The sequence below is a fragment of the Eptatretus burgeri genome, chromosome 3 (genome assembly GCF_056783735.1).
Source record: "Eptatretus burgeri isolate ZD-2024b chromosome 3, Ebu_testis_v1, whole genome shotgun sequence".
Taxonomy (NCBI): Eukaryota; Metazoa; Chordata; class Myxini; order Myxiniformes; family Myxinidae; genus Eptatretus; species Eptatretus burgeri.
The window spans coordinates 925709-943772 of NC_140963.1; the positions used below are offsets into that span (position 1 = coordinate 925709).

Genomic DNA, 18064 nt, shown 5'->3' on the forward strand with positions numbered 1-18064 from the left:
TGAATAAAATCACAAGCTGGTCCAACATATGGAACACGTCTTTCATCCCTGACAAATCTCACTTTCATTTTGTCTCTCCGAAAGGACCCTCTGGAACCCCCCCCCCTCCTCCCCATTTACTGTCTCAACAATCCTCTTGAAGAAGTCCTTTCAGTCAAGTTTCTGGGTCTCACTGTCTGCCATGATTTTTCCTGGGAAAGCCACATTTCTAATCTGGCCTCCAAAGCCAGTCGCTGACTGGGAATCTTCTGTTGTGCAAAGTCCTACCTTGGCACACCTGAGTTCCTGACCACATAAAAAGCTTTCCTCCACAGCCTGATGGAGTATTGCTCTCCCCTCTGGGCTGGTGCTCCCACCTCTCACCTTTCTGGGCTTCATGCTGTGGAAACCAAGGCACTGTGGATCATCGGTATCTCCCGTGATGAGGATGAGTCTTTGGGTGTCTCACTCTCTCACCGCAGGCAGGTCACTGGTCTTTCTGTCTTCTACCGCCTCCTCTCTGGCATCGCTCCTCCTGCTCTGTCTGAGATATGTCCCCTCATATTTCCACAGGGTGTTCAAGGTCCACCAGCAACCCCCTTCTGCTAAAACTACCAAAATCAAGAATCAGTTCTCACCTTCACTCTTTCATTCCTCTTTATTCCTGCCTTTGGAACAAACTCCCACACACTCTTCAATCCCACTCTTCCCTCCAGGTCTGCAAAACAGCTGTTTAGCACCACTTGTTATCGTTCACCATCCAAAACCATGACCTTTTCTAGCCCTGCTCATCCACCATAAACCCACCTCCTTCAAATTCCCTGCTTTCCTTCCTGAAAGTTCCTGTAATGTCCATCTTGTTTACCCTGTGCACCCACCCCAACCCTCTCCCTTCCACAGATCTCATGTCTCTGTTCACCACTGTTTTTTTCACTTTCCTCTCCCCACCTCTTGTCTCCTGCTCTCCTTGTTGCGTGTTTCTGTGTGTAAGCTCGCATACAAGCCTCGACAGTGTATACAAAAAAAAACAACAGAACCACGTTTCACAACAACGACTACAACCGGCAGATTAAACCCCCTAACTGGTATGCCATGCCCTCGAGGTTCATGATTGGTCAGGGTAACATCGGCAAAAGGTTTTTGAGACAGGGCAGTTGGAAGAGAAGAGTCTTGCCCTCTTACTACATATATATATATATATATATATATATATATATATATATATATATATATATATATATATATATATATATATATATATACATACATACACACTGATGAGCCAAAATATTATGACCACCTGCCGAATATGCTGTTGATCCTCCGTGTGCCGTCAACATGTGTATATATATATATATATATATATATATATATATATATATATATATATATATATATATATATATATATATATATATATATATATATATACATACATATATATACATACATATATATTGTTATGGTGCCGGTGCATCGGCAGCGAACCGACCGCTCTGACGGAGCTGCAAGTCGAGTCAGCCCGACCGATCGCCCGGAATATAGATCGCCGCCCAGATAACTCCGAGTCGACGGGTCCTTGTGCAAGAACCGAAATATGCCAATGGGCAGACCACATGGGGTAGGGTCAATTGCCAATCTTCAATTTACCTAAATACCCACGTGATCCAACTACTGGGGTATTTCACCCTCGATGGTACTCGTACGGAACAAGCCGCTTAAGCCAGCCTGTCCCGTGCGCGATTCCGAGCAGCTTAATCGCCGAGAACCGTCGGTCAGAATGTCCCCCTTTTACGGCAAACCAACGGCTTTCTAACTACCAACACACAAAATGCTCAGTCAATGAAAGAATCGACACGACGATCTGAAAACATTTAACAATTGGGGTATCTATTAATAATAATGGGGAACTAGGGAAGCACGTAAGAGCAGAACTATACCGACTATACGAAATGCAATGCAATCATTTACAGCACACAAAGCACTTAACAGTTTCCGACTTATTAGACGGGCCCACGGACACACGTATGCACACACACACCCAAGAAATGGTGGCTGATGCCTTTACTAACGGACTCCAGCTCGGAGGGACAGATGAGCTGAAACCCAGAACCTATCTCGAACCTCTCCACCTCGTGTGGTCTTCAAGCTGTTCGGACCTGGGCTCCAGCGAGAGCGAGCTGGATCCAATCGCCGTGAGCCGCGATCCTTCCCGAGCTCCAGCGAACCCTCTCCCACTTCTGAACACGTGCTGGTGAGACGAGGCGCCGATCCTTCCCGTCGATGCGCCACTTCCCCGAGGAACCACCTCCAAGATGAGGCTGATGAGTCGCACCAAGCAGGGAACCAAGTGGAGAACAAAGAGCTCCACGAACCAAGAAGAGCCAGCCGAGCAACCAGCTCAACTCTCTTCCGATGAACAAAGCCTCTCACAACATGAACCAAGAACTCCGAGCCGAGCAACCAGCTCAACTCTCTTCTGATGAACAAAGCCTCTCTCTTCGACGAACCAAGAACTCCGAGCCGAGCAGAACCCGAAGGTCTGCTAAAAAGCCAAGCCGAAGCAAAAAGCTCTCCAAAAAGCCTCCACCTCGCCAAGCAGAACCAAAGCTCACTGAACCAAAAGTCTCAACCCTCGCCGAGCAGAACCCAAAGGCCTGCTAAAAGCCAAGCCGAAGCAAAAAGCTCACTAAAAGCCAAGCCAAAGCAGAAAACCTTCAAAAAGCCTCCTCCCTAACCCAAGCCAAGCAGAACCCGAAGGTCTACTAAAAGGCCAGCCCGAACAAAGCAGAGGATCTCTTCTTTATTCTTATCGGCCCCCTCCCCCGCTCCCGGCGTGACTCATGCCCTCGTGCTCCATCCCCCGCTCAACCACTGGTGGGAGGGAGTTGTTGACGTCATGAATCACGGGACAGGAGGGCTCTTCTTCCTCTTCGCAGAAGAGGGGGAGGGGAGTCTTCCTTTGTGTTGTGATCGCTCACTAACTATTAAATTAAATCACGCAGCGCACTTAATCAATTTCTGCCCATTAAACAATGGAAGGTGAACTATCTCGGGAACAAGCACTTATTGACATAACTGACTGAATATAGCTTGAGCAGAGGGACCTTGCGTGCGCTGCAGGATTTTAATCCATGACGGCGTAGTGTGTTACTTATGGTTTTCTTTGATACTGTGGTCCCAGCTCTCTTCAGGTCATTGAGCAGGTCCTGCCATGTAGTTCTGGGCTGATCCCTCACCTTTCTCATGATCATTGAGGCTCCACGAGGTGAGATCTTGCATGGAGCCCCAGACCGAGGGAGATTGACTGTTATCTTGAACTTCTTCCATTTTCTAATAATTGCGTCAACAGTTGTTGCCTTCTCACCAAGCTGCTTGCCTATTGTCCTGTAGCTCATCTCAGCCTTGTGCAAGTCTACAATTTTGTCCCTGATGTCCTTCGACAGCTCTCTGGTCTTGCCCATTGTGGAGAGGTTGGAGTCTGATTGATTGAGTGTAGACAGCTGTCTTTTATGCAGATAGCGAGTTCAAACAGGTGCAGCTAATACAGGTAATGAGTGGAGAATGGGGGGGCTTCTTAAAGACAAAACTAACAGGTCTGTGAGAGCTGGAATTCTTACTGGTTGGTAGGTGATCAAATACTTATTTCATGCAATAAAATGCAAATTAATTTTTTTTAAATCATACAATGTGATTTTCAGGATTTTTGTTTTAGATTCCGTCTTTCACAGTTAAAGTGTACCTATGATAAAAATTATAGTCCTCTACGTGCTTTGTAAGTGGGAAAACCTGCAAAATCAGCAGTGTATCAAATACTTGTTTTCCCCACTGTGTGTGTGTATATATATATATATATATATATATATATATATATATATATATATATATATATATATATATATATATATATATGTGTCTATGTTTGTATGTATGTATATATATATATATATATATATATATATATATATATATATATATATAATGTCTATGTTTGTATATATATATATATATATATATATATATATATATATATATATATATATAATATTCTATGTTTTTTATATACAACAATACACACACACACACACACACACACACACACACACACACACACACACACACACACACACACACACACACACACACACACACACACACACATATATATGAAGACCACAAGGGGAAAACCGGTGATGTCACTTTTTATAAATTTCAGGGTTATTGCTCCTGCCAATAGTTAGCAATTTAAGGTTTTCTCTCACAATATTACTTTAACAAATAACCAGGGCTGTCACATAATTTATATGGTATAAAGTTTAGCCGTGCAATGAAAAAACAAGTGTTGTCAAAGCTGAACAAGTAGAAACCCAGAGTTGTCAGTACTTTACTCCTGGTTATCTCCCTTTCATTCATATTAACTGTTCCACCATAATATTCAGAGTTGAGAAACTAAAAAATGAAAGGTTGTAAAACTTTCACAGCATAAACTCTGAGCACTACAATGGCCTATTTGGTTATATTATGGATCTATTCTTTTTGATCACAGGTTTTGTGTTCTGCAAAGTATTAAAATTAAAGTTTTCACTCAGATAAGATTGGCTTTCTGCGTCACTCATGTTAACTGTTCCATCATAATATTCAGAGTTGAGAAACTAAGTAATAAAAAGTTGTAAAACTATCACAGCATAAACTTGAGCACTACAATGGCCTATTTGGTTATATCATGGGCTCTGTAGTTGGTGCATATCGTGGTTCAAGCCTGGTCAAACCTTTATTGTGACTTTTATGGGACCCACGCCGTGGCTTAATGGTTAGCACGTCTGAGTACCTATCCTCATTCGATGTACCCACCGCCCAATCAACCTGCTTAGGTATATGAGGGAGTCACATGAGGTGACTTCGGCTCTCGCGGGGGTGGTTTATCCTTGGTTTCCTCCCGGTTTTCCATCATATTAAGTAGTACGGAGTAAGAAATGGAGAATCCGTCGTCATATAAGCGAAATACCCTTGAGTATGGCGTTGAACACCAATCAAACAAAAAAACAATGACCGTTTAATGTTGGAAAGAATAATCTGTGATCACCAAAGTCATGTAATGTATGCTAATAACCAACAAGCATGAATTTGCTATACATCCTGGGTTAAAATTGCATGGCAATTATTAAACAAGGAAATATCCAGTGATGTCAGTTTGCAACATTGATTCATTCTCTGCTCTTAAATTAAATAACAGAGAAGCTTGGCAAATGCTACATGCTTAATTTGATCAGCCAATGATCACTCTTCCTTTTACTGGAAAATAAATCTATGACAGGCATTAAACAGTCCATCAAAGTCTTGAAACTTTGTTTTTCAGTTTCTTCAAAATTGACTTATCCTGACATCTCTGGTTTTCCCCTTGTGGTTTTCATATATGTGTATGTATATATATATATATATATATATATATATATATATATATATATATATATATATATATATATATATATATATATATATATATATATATATATATATATATATATATATATATATATATATATATATATATATATATATATATATATATATCTTCTTCTTCTTCTCCTTTCGGCTGCTCCCGTTAGGGGTCGCCACAGCGGATCATCCGTATGATCCGCATAGTGATTTGGCACATGTTTTACGCCGGATGCCCTTCCTGACACAACCCTGGTCGCCTCTTACAACACAGGGATATGGTACACCTATTTTAACCGGGGTATACACCGGCCCAGTACACTGGTACTCATTTCGCCGACCTCGGAAGGATGACAGGCTGAGTCAACCCCCTGGTGTATTAATTCAGTGGCCCAACGGGGCTTGAACTTAGGACCTTTTGGATCCCAAGCCGCTGCCCTTACCACTGCGCCAACACACCAGGCTATGATATATATATATATATATATATATATATATATATATATATATATATATATATATATATATATATATATATATATATATATATATATATATATATATATATATATACATACATACATACATACATACATACATACATACATACATACATACATACATACATACATACATATGCCTGGTGTTGACTTAATGGTTAGGGTAGTGGGCTTGGGATCCTCGGGTCCTGAGTTCAAATCCCGCTCAGCTGTTGCATTAACACCAGGTGGGGTTGACTCTGCCTGTCATCCTTCCGAGGTCGGCAAAATGAGTGCCAGCATGCTGGTATACTGTGTCGGAGTGGCGACCCGTCCAGGATTGTTCGCAATAGCCAAGGAGACTGCTTCGGTGGCACCAACGCTCTGCACAGAGTATGGTCCGAATGGATGGATACATACATATCGTTACTGGAATGTTGACTGTAAACACATGCCTCATAACAGTACCTGTCAGGAAGGGTCATGACCAACATAGATCAAGTGCCAGATGTCAAGTGGATATAAATTAAATTATAATCATGCAGATATAATCCCTCATGGGGATGGGGAGCTTGCCAGCTCAACTCATGGAAGTAGTCCCCTCCATGCTGATAAATGCATGTGCCCAGAAACACATCCGTGGAACCATTCCTTCCAAACGGTTGGCCTGGCCTGGCCTTGCCAAAAAAGTTATCTCAAGTCTTCATTGGCTGACTAATACTAAGTGTAGCAGTGTCACAGTTGACATTGCATTTCGTTATTTTGTCCTTGCCATGTGATTCGTTGTTTTTCTTGCTTCTCAAGGGCTTCTTCGTTTGTTTGACCCCTGCCTCCCATCCCACACTGCTCATTTTCCTGTTTTGTTTGGAATATTTCACCAGCCCCTTGTTGTTACCTATGCCACCGAAGGCGGCCGGAGGTTATGTTTTCATCCCTATTTGTCTGTCTATCTGTTTGTCTTTGAATATGATATCTCAAAACGTTGTGGATGAATTCAAAACGAAATTTGGTGGACAGTTTGGGTGTGTTACTAGGACGAATTGATGAAATTTTGGTGAAGATCCAGATCTGGATACTTGAATTTTCTAAATGATTTTTCGCCATTGAGTGATTGGGCCAAAAACCGTATCTAGCATGATATTTCAAAACGTTGTGGATGAGTTATGACATAACTTGGTGGATGAGTTGGTTAGGTGACATGAACAAACCGATTTGATTTTGGTTCAGGTCGGGATCCAGATTCGGTCCATCAGTGTGATCTAATCGGCTTGGCGGAGGTATGCACTCTACAGAGTGCCGTTCTAGTTTGATTTGTAATGTGGTGTCACTATCATTCCCAAATGGTACCAAACGTTGGTAGATATTTGGTGTAATACTTCGTCATTACTCCTTCACAGCAATGGGAAATTCAATGATGAACTGTACGCTTTCGGCTCTCGCCCTAAGGCAGCGTTCCAAAATGTCCGAGAGTGGTGCTTCTTTATGTGGGTCGCCATAATGGAGGAAGAAAAGAAATACGTTGATACAACAACAATATGTACACTGAAATGCGTAACCCTACATTTCCTCGACGTAATCTTGTTCAAGTTTGCAATATAATTTGAACAAAACCTCAAGGTGTAAATAATGCTGGACTGAGCGCTTGTCGATGTTTCGGCACAAAGGCACGAACGAGTGCAGTGCTGTCCAAAATGTTACCGTGAGGCACCTTTAGAAAATACACACTGCTTTGCATTCTGGAAAACATACAAACATGTGAGAATGGGAAGGTTCATTTTAAGTTCAGGTTTTCTGTCCATATAACCTTTGGCAATATCTCTCCTGCTACAACATCTACACCTTTACAAACAATTGTTCTCGGGAAATGAAATAACACATGCATCATCTCAAAAACCATAAACGGGAATATCTTTTTCAGGACACAAAACTCAAATGAATTGCGATGAAACTTGAGAAACAGACAGTCAGTATTGTCGATAGCTAGCCGTGGTCCTGCACACATGCATTCGAGTGAGGTTTGAACAGATGTCGCAGTCTTTTTCTCAACAGTAAACCCAGCGAGGGCAAATATTACGGTCGGCATTATGCCTTTCAGGTGTTGTGTGCACAGAGATTAAACATTGACAGAAAACAAAATGTAGGAACAGCCACTCTTATTTCAAAATATTTCTTTATTTCTTCATATTCTTAATCACAACCCATCGTCATAGGGACCTGAAATTTTACAAGCCATGCTTTTATCCAGGTTCCTCCACTCCTAACATAATATGCTGTATGTTTCTTTTATTTTGTTTCATTAATTCTAGAATGGGAATAAAAAACTAAAACTGAACTTGTGATTTGGCTGCTTCTGCTGTTTTAGAGGCTCAAAAACATATTTTTCTGATACTTTCTCGTGAAAAACCCATTTTCATTTCCCCACCACATGTGCGCTGAACGTTCACCCTGACTAATAATGAATTCAACATTTATATAGCATTATCAACCCAATAGGTCACATATATGAGGTCGATTCGTGTCATATTGCTCATCTTTTTTTCTGATGGAGTGTGACTAAAGGTGTTGTATTTAAGTTTAAATGATTGAAAGATTACACACCAATCGAACAAATTTTTCTGAACTTTTGTAAAAACACACTGAATGAAGCATCCTAAGATTAACGTACTGCGACGAGTATGGGTCGTGATCGAATGGTCTGAAATCAGTGGTGAGTGAGCTGTCAATGTTCAAGAAGAGAGGTCTGATCAGAAAAGAATGAAATACATTGCTGACCTTTGGCATCAATTTTCTAGAATTCAGCCATATCGGCTCAAAACTATGATCCTCCGAGGGTTCTTCACCTTTAACACACCCCCTCCCACATCAGTGGGCTGACTGATGATATTGAATCTGAGGAAGCCTTCACTGAGAGTACTGCCTCCACCCCATCACAGCTTTTACATTTTTTCTCCTCCGGCTAATCATTTGGTGGAGGTGAGGAAGAAGCAACTACATTCACATTCAATATCTCGACATCTCAGCACCCATTCACAGACTGACGTGTCTTATCTATACTAATAAAACATGATAATAAAATGGTTGAAGTTTTCTGCCTTAAAAGATCGCAAAGTACTGACGTTTCAGGCTTGACCTTTTGTCAGAGCATCCAGAGTGTTTCGACTTAACCCATCATCGTCTTTTACACCAACGAATGGTAAAGTGCAAAACATCAGCGTTTTGTGATCTTTTGCAGCAGATAACGTAAACCATTTTATTCTTATATTTGTCGAGCCTTGTGGGCAGGAATGGAAAGTGTACCCATTATAGCAACACAGAGGTTATACTGCACATCAGCAATGTAATGTTCAGTCACATTTTCCATCTGTTCACATTGAGTGCAGCAGACCACCTGACCACTTTTGTGGATCACAAGAATTAAGTTTCCAATCTGACCACATTTGTGGCATATTTAGAGCTGCCCAGCATGAAAGAACTACCATCTGTTCACCCCAATCACAATCCCATTCGTTGATATGGGAGACCGTGCCCTCTTTCCCTTGCAACAGATTGACGCAGTATTGCCGAGAATGAGTTCAGATTCCAAGGCCATTCCGGACAAGCCATCCTCATGGGCCCTGTATGTCGTCATAGTCACGCAGCCAAATTTTATCTTCATCAATGAAGCATTCTTAATAAGGCGGATCTTTAGTTCCCGACCCCCACATGGGCTTTCAAGACAGCCTTGACCACCCAGTCAGCCAGTGATCCAACCGACTGAGCAGTCGCCCACCTCCAGCACAACTCAGCAAGTAATCTACCTGTCTGGAAGGACATGTCAAACCATTATGAGGGAGATCAGGTAGAATTAAATCCTCTTAGCAAAAGTCTCACCAGCTAGGACAGCAGATTCAATAACAAACTTAAAATGAACATAGATGTGGCCACAGTTCACCATTTATATGGTTAACCAGGCACTGGGGCTAAGGAGAATTTAAGGATGGGGAGTGCTAGAAAAAGAAAGGTGTGGGGGGGGGGAAGAAATACCCAACCCAACTAAAAATACTTTCTGATGACTCTCATGCAGTATTTGGTCTTCCATTTGATTCCTTATTTACGATAATGCAAGACCCCACATCAGGGACGAACTCCCACAGGATACCTATCCAAATATCCAACTGAAGCTACCTCCTCCGTACTCCGCAGTCCTCAACTGCAAGGAGATGGCCGATTCTAGATTTAAGGCCACAGTGAAGAGAGATATTGCCCTCTCAGACTGGCAACACCGAGTTGGAGATGGAGTTGCAGCTCACCAAGCACGGTTGAACTTCAGCAATGGAAATGTCAGCTTCTTCACGAGGTGGCTCGGAAGAATGTTGATGTCATCAATCAATAAAATAATATGCCAGTTCATTTAATTTCCATCACCATATCTCATGAAAGAAATAAAGAAAGAAATCCAATCAATTCGTCTTTATCACACCAACCTGTCCACCAAATTTTGTCCGAATCCATCCACAACCTTTCAGATGTTATGTTCAGAGACAGACAGTTATCCACCTTTGGTGGTGGAAGTAATGCTGGCTGAGGTCAAATCAGGTCAGGTGTAGGAGCATGCACTGGAGCAACACGTCACTGCATCCACTTTCCGCTGGTACTCCAGGAGCTTCCGTTTGGCCATCCTCCAGGCAGATGCCTGGCTCATCCCCATCTCCTTGAGATGCTGATCAACCTGCTGCAACCATGAGGCACGTGGTCGGCCCATTGGCCTCCTCCACTCACAAGAATCCCTCGCTGAGAGAATCGGGTGATCAAGTCAGAATCAGGAAAACAAGCCACGGTTCATCCAGCGGCAGCTGACACTCACGGACAATGCAGGTAACAAATATCATTTGAGTCTCTCTCAGCAACCGCTCATTGGACACAAAGTCTGACCAGCGAGAGGCAAGGATTCTCCGAAGAGACCTGGTACCAAAGCAATTAAGTTGCCGTCTCAGATCCCTGGCCAAAGTCCATCCTTAGTGCATGACTGGAAGCACCAAGGACCTGAAGACTCGGACTTTCATCCTCCTGCACAGGTACCGGCAGCACCATACCCCATGATCCAGTGAATCCATGACTCCCCAGGCCCGACCGAGACGTCTGTTGACCTCTGAATCACAGCCAGCAGGGACATGAATATCACTGCCAAAGGAAGTGAATCTCTCCGTGACCTTAACATCCTCGCCACAAGCAGGTACAGACAGGACAGCAGCATCCAAGATGTCATTGAAAGCCTGGATCTTTGTTTTGACCCAGGATATCCGTAATCCCAGCAGCACCGACTCCTCATTCAGCACCTCAAGAGTCCCCAAAAGGATATCCAGAGTCTCCACAAAGATGACTGCATCATCTGTTAAATCCACGTCAGATATCTTGACATACCCAAACGATGCACCACAGCTTGATCTCTCCCCAGAATCCAGTCCATACAAGCAGTGAAAAGTGTAGGGGCCAGTACAAACCCCTGATGAACTCCAGTATCAACTGGAAATATGTCAGAGATGGTATCACCACATCTCACAGCACTCTCAGAACCAGAGTATAGTTCAGACATCAGATTGATCAGTTTTGGGACCACACCACAAAGACCAAGAATCCTCCAGAGGGCATCCAGATTCACTAAATCGAACGCTAAAGATCAACATAAGCTGCAAGCAGCCCCTTCCGAAACTCTTGTCTGCTTTCAGTGAGGACCCAAAGAGCAAGGACACGGTCAATCATTGACCTCTTTGGTGTAAAGCCTGACTGCTCTGGATGTTGATGCTTTAGCAGATGGTGGTGAACTCCATTAATAATTATCTGAGCAAAGACCTTGCCGTGCACTCAGAGCAGCGTGACCCTTCGGTAGTTGTTGCAGTCCGAGCAATCACCATTCCCTTTCCAGAGAGGGACAACAAGGCCCCTCTTCCAGTCAGTTGTGATGATGCCTGTGTTCCAAGCAGAGCACAAAACTGCATGCAATGACATGAGTACAGCATTTCCACCAGCTTTGATAAGTTCAGCATGGATGCCAAATATCCCAGGAGCTTTACACATTTCAACAGGCTCACCGCAGTCTATGTTTCCACAAACAAAGGTGGATCACAGTTGATTGGAGGGTCACCAATAGGGAGAGTAACACCCATGACATCCAACTCAACAGCTGATGGATCAGACTGGTACAGCCGCTCAAAGTAACCAGCCCAGCAGACCTTCATTTCGGACTCCTCTGCCAAGAGCCCACCGCCCTCTGCTCTAACTGCAGTCCACCAAGGGATGGGCTTGGAGGAACTCAATGCGTGAATTCCCCTGTAAGCAGGACGAGAATCACTTCACCACAGGTGATGCTCTACCCCCTCACAGATTCCTCACTCATAAGCCTCCTTGTCCACCCTTAGTGCACATATAGTTTTATTCCTCAGCTCCCTGAACAGCTCAACTCTGCCATTCAGCCTGCCCCTGCGACTCTGGTCAATGGTATCCAGTGTCCCTTGAAAGACCAATTTCTTCTTCACCCTCCGGTGAGTTCCAAGACATCTACTGGCATCATCAAGGACGGCGGTCTTGAAGGCACTCCACAACTCTTCAGGATTCCCCAAAGCACTCAGACCCCCTAAATCCCCACCCAGCCTGTTCGCAAACTCCTCAGCTACCCTCTCATCCTTGAGCTTACCAACATCCAGCCTCACCTGTAATGGTACCATTCTCCAGATTTACGCTCCAACTTCAGAGTTGCTACCACAAGGCTGTGGTCGGTATTGAGAAACTGAGCACTCTTGTAGATCCTGCAGTTCTGGATCATCCTCCAGTGACCAGCAACAAGCACATGGTCAATCTCCTTTACCACACCGCCAGCGTTGGAATACCAAGTCCAGTGATGAGCCTGTCGGCGCTGAAACCATGAACCAGCCATCCTAAGTCCACATCATCTTGCAAAGTCAAGGAACTTAGTGCTATTTTGGTTCACAGTTCCAGATCCATGGGGACCAACACATGTCTCATAACCATCCCTATCAGTTATGGTGAGATCACTCGCCTTAGTTGGAGCATATACAGAGACCAGAGAAATGACACCCAAGGAGTGACAAATCCTTAGTCTCGTAATATGCTGGTTGACCTGTGTTACCTCAATTATCGTACGAGTCAGCTTATTGGACACAGCTACAGCAACTCCTTGGGAAAGGTAACCATCAAAGCGACCAGACCATTAATAGGTGTAACCATCCACCATGATCTCACCACAATCCTGTCTCCGAACCTCAGAAAGTGCTGCAATACCGATGTCCATATGCTTGAGCTCAGTTGATAAGAGAGAGGTGATCATCCTCTCATAGGGATAGGACATTCCAGGCACCCACCCAAAGGGACCGCCTCGGGTTAACCCAAGGAGTCTGCCCCAGACGACACCTCAGCACCACCCCGACACACTACCGCTATCTGACCTAGGAAGGTTACCCCGTAGTTTTCCTCCTGTCATCAAAGATTGGGGGTCATAAGTAATAATAATTTTAATAAGTGGCGGAGGTGATAAACCATTATAAATTAATAATCATCCTCCATATACTGTATGTCCTTGTAATACCCCAATGTGTCTGGAAATAACCTGCATATTCATATGATATGACTTCAAATGCGAATTTGTTTTGCAGACATTAAGCTGTTCCCTTTTTGACATTTCCAAAATGGTTTTATGGGTTTTTAAAATAACGGACATTTTTATCTTTTGGATAATCAATGTGCAAAATATCAGTTTTTTGAGCTGCTCTGGAATATGCTCTTCTCTTGGAGAAATGTCCTGTAAGGAACATACTGTAAGTACAACGTACTTATCACCTTAATTCGTTTCTACCAAATCAGTGCTGTCAGGGTCATTAATGATGACAGCAGGCCGATTATATATCGTGTTGGGAAGACATTTCAGTGGTGGTTTGCAAACCCGTTGTGTTGGGTGCCCGTGAGCCGCGTCATCCGCTCATCTCAGTGTTATTTAATGTTATTGGCGTTTACTTCACCCCCCTTCTTTTTAATTTAATTTCAATCACCATATCCCATGAAAGAAAGACTGTGAGTTAAGGAATTGGAGCCTTTTACATCATCTTCATATTACTGGTGATTTATCATTTTCCTTCTTGTAATGTTAACCATAATAACATATAATATATACAGTACAGTATTGTAAATATTGAAAATAATTATGGATCACACACACACAGGATATGCACAAATAATGAGTTATTGAAATTGAGAGTTGTATATAATACATGCACAATGCATTTTACAGAAGATGTACAAAAACAAAACTAGAAAGCATCAGAAAATGCAAAGCCGGTCCTCGTCCGCTTTGTATCCAGACTTCTTCCGGATGCTGAACATGACGAAAACAGCTAAATCTTCTTCCGGATGCTAAACATGAGGAAACAGCTAAAAAAACAAAACAAATTGATGACTCTAGGTGACCTTGACCTTTTGACCTCAAAAGCAAAAGGCTTCAGTGACCGAATGTGCAAACCCTGCTCAAATTTCAATTCAATTGGATGAAAATTGATGATTTTACACAATCTTGACCTTTGATCTTTTGATCTAAAAAAACAAAAAAAAACAAAAAAAAAACAATCGGATTCTAGCTTTTGATTGGTGAACTAATTCAGTGACCCAACATGCAAATTCTTTAAAGTTCAGGTAAATTGAATGGAAATTGACGATTTTATGTGATGCTGACCTTTGACCTTTTGACCAAATAATTAATTTGTCTTCCACATATTTTCATAATAAAGCTTTGTTGAAATTTTGATGACAAAAGCTCAAATGGTTAAAAAAAAGAAATAAACGTTATGGCCCGGACAGACACACACAGACACATGCACAGAAATGATTACAAAATCCCATCTCGTGGTGCGTGGTGGACAGGCTTGTGAATACGTTGTGCAGTGCTTTCATATTGCACATGTGGGCCCTTTGCTCTCAATAGAGCATGACACATTGTTTTCATTCTCCCGTACAGTTTATCAATGTATGATTGTGGTATGTTGTTCCAAGTATCCTGTAGCACATTCCACGATTCATTCAATGCGTTTTGTTGCCGTTTTACTTTCTCATTATCCAGAACCCCATACAGTCTCAATGATGCTCATGTCAGGACTTTGTGTGGGTTAAGGCATCTTTGTCAGTGTTCCATCAGCCTCTTTACACTCCAAATACTTTTTCACCGCATTGGCTGTATGGTTGGGTTCATTGTCAAGTTGGAAAACGAACCCACCACCCAATGAGATGTGTTCCTGGGGAAACGCATGATAGATCAGAGTCTGCCTGTACTTGTACCTCTCACCAGACAATGTACCTTTAAATTTATCTAAATATCTTACACCCTTGGCTGACATGCAGCCCCCCCAACCCCCCCCCCATTTATATGGTTCCACCCCCATGCTTCACTGTAGCTGTGGTACAATGACCTGTACTGCTTCATGGTCTGCCTTCAAATAAATTGCCAGTAATTATTGCCAAACAGTTAAAACTTGGACTCATCTGTAAAGGACAACTTCTTCCAGGTTTGGTCATCCCACTGTATCATTTCTGATGCCCATTTCAGCCTATTGGTTTGGTTGCCTCTCCTCAGCAACGGTCGTCATCGATCACATAGAGAACATACCTTGAGGTTATTATCATTATGTCTTTTGGAGTGTTAAGGCTTTCTTCCACAACCACTTCCATTGTCAACAGCTCCAGTTTCACATATCCTTGTTTTTAGCTCGCCTGTTTGAAGAACAGAGAGCTATAGCGATACCCCCAGCGTGAGCGTGAGCGTCAGCGTCAGCATGAGCGTCAGAGTGAGCGTGAGAATGTTAAAGTTTTTGGTGCAAGTTATTTAGAAGCTTGCCATTCATTTAATGTGTACTCGGATGCTGATATTTGGCATGGAGGTTCCTTTGGCGTATATTATTGATGTAGTGAAGTTGAAATTAAAAAATAATTTCAAATGTTTTAAATTTTTTGACCTGTTTTGAACTTAACCTTTTTGTAGCACATCAATGTTAAAGTTTTTGGTGCAAGTTATTTAGAAGCTTGCCATTCAATTAATATGTGTACTAGGATGCTGATATTTGGCATGGAGGTTCCTTTGGGAATACTATTGGTGTAGTGAAGTTGAAATTAACAAATGATTAAAAAAAAATTTCGCTCGCCTGTTCGAAGAACAGAGAGCTATGGCGATACCGCCGGCGTGAGCGTGAGCGTCAGTGTCAGCGTGAGTGTGAAAATGTTTAAGTTTTTGGTGCAAGTTATTTCCTTTCTAATGTTTTTATCTACCAAACTATTTTTTACTGATTACAATATACAAATACATATATTGCTTTAAAATTATTTGGATCAGAATTCACTGCAATGCTTTATAAAAAATATTATTAGACTAGTCTTTTAAAAACGATAAATGTATAAACAGGCGAGCATTGGGTGGCTTTGACACCAACTCTCTGGTTATATGTAGCTTCTGCTGCAACATGAAGTCGAGCTGCAATCTGCCACATGGAGTACCCTTCACTTGTTAAGCCTTTGATTTCTTTATGATTGTCATGTTATTTATCCTTCCCAGGAGCCATCATATTCACCACACTGCAATAATGTCATCGCCAATAATTTTATAGACGTTAAACAGGTGTGGCACCTTATTGCTTCCATCACAATCAATCAGTGTACGGTATCAACGCAGGATGGTACGATGAAGCGTTTAATTATTACAGGAGATTGAATTATATCATGTTATTTGCATTATATACCCAGGTTTCCTCTGTTTCCATAATTGGTTCCACTGCCGGATAATATTTTCGCGTCTGAGTACCCATTCATACAGAATTCCTCAGAGCCGGGACCGCTTGTCCTGAGAGATGGTCAAAATGGTCTTTTAATGCACTGCTTTCGGTATTACTCTACTTTACCATTCCCCAATGTCGCCTAATATAAATGAGCCGAAATGGATGGCAAACATACACGTAAAGCAGATGGCTGAAGCAAGCTTTCTTACCCTTCAAACGGTTCATTTGTAAAGCAAAGTACAGGGAAGAGGGTCGACAAGACGCTATAATAAATTGTACAAACCAAGCAAATCACAATGCCAAAGAGGAGAATGGGATACGCAAACTTATACACAAGGAAAAATAAAACACAAAACCTAACCCACTGGACCCCACGGATCACACTTGTACAACAACTAACAAAACAATAATGGAGGTGGGACTTCCCTTTGTCTCTATTATGTGCATAGTGGATGCAGGACTCGATGCAGCCCGCTTCAAGAAATCAGAAGTGAGACGAGAGCCAGGGACAATGGTATCCAAGGATGAAGTAACACAGTCACGAGCAGGGCCAGCGATGAGTAGGCCTTCAAACAGGCTACGTGGTCATCTTTGTCCTTTTCCCCAACGAGGCCTCCTGGTCAGCAATTCTTCCTTCTCCAAAAGCTGAGGTCTTTTCGTCCCCTCTGAAAAGGTATGATGGCCCCATCTCCTCTCCAAAGGCAGGGTGATACCAGCTTGGGTTTACCCCAAAGCTTCTACAAGGCATGATGGCTCCATATCCTCTCAAAAGGCAGGGTGATACCAGCTTGGTTCTACCCCAAAGCTTCTACAACACCCCCAAGAACATCTCCTTCACAAACTCCTCCACGGACCACTTGCTCGACCTTCTTCCACATGAGTCTCTCCTGGTAGCCTCGAGTTCTCTTCTTCCTCTTGGGTGGAGCCTTCCACTGGGCCATCCCACCCACGGGGTGGTCCCAATAAAAATGAATGCACATCTTTTCTTCCAATCACCATAGCCCACTACACCACCTTGGCTTGCACAAACAGGCAAGAAAGATTGTAATCATCATGGTTGCACATGTGACACGTCTGCTTCTGCGATGGGAAGTCCTCACCTAGCCCTGCCTACAAACAAGAGGTATTTACACATACATATTTATCCTGTCTGCCCTGTCTATAAATTACATCCGCTGCCTCCTCAGAATCACATGTAACAAACGACTTGCTCTGACAGATCCATGTTACATGGCAATCTAACCGACGCGAAACACATGGACCAGACTACACTTACTACAGTCTAGCTGTGGAACCCCCTGCCGCTTAAGTGAGTATTTTGTGCTCTGTCTCCCTGAGCGAGTGGTTCGTGCTCTGTCTCCCTGAGTG

The 18064-nt window shown here is 42.7% G+C and overlaps 1 protein-coding gene across 2 annotated transcripts in view; it reads left to right on the plus strand.

Annotated features, from left to right (window-relative positions):
- The window catches only part of LOC147029282 (uncharacterized), a 268195-nt gene that overhangs the window by 44173 nt on the left and 205958 nt on the right, over positions 1-18064 (plus strand). The window lies entirely within an intron of this gene.